The sequence below is a fragment of the Nicotiana tabacum genome, unplaced genomic scaffold, assembly GCF_000715075.1.
Source record: "Nicotiana tabacum cultivar K326 unplaced genomic scaffold, ASM71507v2 Un00041, whole genome shotgun sequence".
Classification (NCBI taxonomy): domain Eukaryota; kingdom Viridiplantae; phylum Streptophyta; class Magnoliopsida; order Solanales; family Solanaceae; genus Nicotiana; species Nicotiana tabacum.
This window is the reverse complement of record NW_027438279.1, coordinates 191574-194730: the sequence shown is the minus strand read 5'-3', so window position 1 is coordinate 194730 and position 3157 is coordinate 191574.

Below are 3157 nucleotides of genomic sequence, written 5' to 3'. Positions count from 1 at the left end.
TAGAAGGCACGGAAGGATGTATACGGTGCTAGCAAGTTAAATGAAGGTTGCGAGTAGTATGAATAGATATGTGTAGGTCGCAAGCTAAAGTATGGTAGAGCAACAAGGTTTTAGCTAGATAGGAGTAAGGATTAGAAAAATGAGTGAGAAGGTGACAAGAATAGGTAAGGCCTCGGGATTAAGCCCATCAAAACAAGAGAGTTGATGGTTTAAGTTATAAAAAGCTCAGGATAGCCTGAATGAACTAATAGGAGTTTAAGACTAGGAGAAATTAAAAAAGATAACATATTGCCCTAGTAGTAGATTAAGGGTGTAATTGTGATAGATAAGAGGATGACATTTATGCCTTTGATTTAGTAATGATTTAATGAAAAGTGATTTCATGAATTTCAAAGTTTAGAATCCCCCCCCCCCTGTAAGATGAATCACATTGGCATGCTATGAACTAAGGTTATTGAAGTATAGTATCATCCCTAGGTGGATCAGGCAAATCACTTCTAATTTTTCCCGATGCGACTTGTACCCGAGTGACAATGTATTACGTAAGAGGTTTCAAGCTTTCAGTGGTTAATTATGGATCAACATTAAGCTGAATCAACAATGGATGGATAAAAGTTACAGAGTATGAGATGAGATTAGGCCATCATTCTTAAGATGAACAGTGATGAGGAAGCATTACAAAACTTAAATTTGTACATATAGGATAAGATGAGAGAGAGTAACCTGGAGCTGGGCAGTAGATCTCGGTAATAATAAACTGAAGTAAGTGTTATGGTATAGTATAACCTACCTAAATTTTGTAAAGCCACAAGCATAGATAACTGAGGCAATGAAACAAGATATACAAATAGTCGTAAGTTCGACAAAGTACCAAGCAAAGGATTTCAGTACACCTATAGATGCCTAGAAGGTAACAATAGTTACGAGATTGGATGAATTCCGACCACAAGTCGTGGTGTGAGAAAGAGGCCTAAAGGGAGGAATGCCCTGACCTTCAGATTTATTCGCAGAACAGTTGCATAGATGGAAAGGACAATATTAAAGTATTCGTAAGAGCTATAGGTCATGAGATTAATAAGCGCATAAGCCAACATTCGAAGATGGATGTTCCAAAGGGGGGAATGACGTTACACCACATGTTTTCATATGTGAGAGTACATCGTAAGTCAATTGATGTAAGCTCAGAAAATAAGTTTCGTCGAAAGTCGACAAGTTGGGAATGTTATAACATGTACTTTTGGGGTGAGACTATGGTTATTAACATGCTAAGGAGGTTATGTTATGATTTATTTTAGTCATATGATAGTCTCGTGTTATGTTTCTAATCTAAGCGAGTTGTGGAACAAAAGTTGGCAAAGGTCATCACAAGTTATATTCATAAATGTACTGAAAATTAGGTCAAATGTAGCAGAGCTCTTCTCCCAATATACAAGGAATTAAGGGATTCTCCACCTAACAAATTAAATATTTTTGAGTCTAATTTCTAACACATTAAACTGTTTGTCGATATGACATCAGAGTATAGATATATTCGCATTTTCGCTAGACTGCACTAGGAGCTCCCAATGGGACCCACTTAGGTGGTGGACCACCATTGAACTTTTAATGGGGTTGGACGCCTCATTTTTGGCTATTTTTGACCAAGGAAATTTCCCAAACTCTCTCAACAACTCTCCAAGGTTCCAATATAATCCAAGGTGGTTTTACCTAGACCTATCCTCAAAAGTTAGCCTAAGTGAAGAAAAAAGTCTCAATGGTGTTGTGATGTCATTAAGGGTGCTTGTATGCTAAGGGAAGATTTGGTTCGAGTTTTTTCTGATTATTTAAGGTATGTAGAACACTCTATATCTTGGGCATAAGCTTATATATGCGTTGGTTAAGTTATTTGGATGATGAATTACAAGATAGAACTTGAAGTTGTATAAGAAGTTGTTGTCTCTTATTCGACTATTTTGGAGTTGTGTATATGACATCATATGGCTGGAAATCGCAGGGAATTTCTTTGTTATAATATTCGTATTGTTGTTATGCTGGTAAATATTTTTAGTATATTGATGATGTTTTAAATAGGAGAATAAGCAGCCACACAATACCCAGAAGTGTGGACTTGGGGAAATAAAGGAAAACAAGGGAGATGCTACCCGTTTTAATAATAAATAATCTTGTTGCTCGTTGTACGATAGTTGCATCTTTCGTAGCTTAATAGCATTATTATCGTTTTTGTAGATTAAAGTGCGATGAGACAATTTCAACGTGGTCATTGGATATACTGTGATGAGGCATGTTAAGGTTATCTCTTCTTTCCTTTTGGCATGATCCATATGATACAAACAAAACGAGCAAACATGCAACTCTTACAAATGACTCTATTTTTAGAAGTAATAGGGATGCCTATGTTCTATATTCCCCCTTGTGTCCTGTTATTATATCGTATGTTCATGGGTCTCAGAAAATACAAAAGTTGATAAATTTTATTTCACGATATTAAACGAAGGCATATTTATCTTATGACATTCCGAGAGATCTTATTGACTTACTTCATTATGCATTGCATTCATATATACATGTACATTGACCCATAACTATATGGCATTATATACGCGTATATTATATGTATATATGGTATGGGGAATGGTTACGGTGTTATATATTCATCAACCACCTGATCAACTGGCATACGTTTATGATTTCGCCCACTGAGGCCGAGATGATATGATGGGATGCCCTCAGAGGCTTAATAATGTTATGTATACATATACCTATGCATGATATGACATTTATAACCATATACATGACACTATGAAGATTTCGTGATTACTGAGCTATTCATACTTACAAATTGAGTCCTTTACTCCATGTTACTTTCACGTCTTTTATATACTTCTTTTCATGCCTTACATACTAGTACTTTATTAGTACTGTAGTCCCTTTTTCCTGGGGATACTACGTTTCATGCTTGTAAGTCTCGATAGACAGGTTGACAGTCCTCCTAGTAGGCTATCTGTTCAGTGGAAGGTGTTGGTGCACTTCACTTGCTCCGGAGTTGCCTATTTGGTCAGTATGCTCTTGACATGTATTGATTCGTATGGCGGGGCCCTATCCCGACCATTATAATTTTTATGTACTCTTAGAGGCTTGTAGACAGATGTCATATATA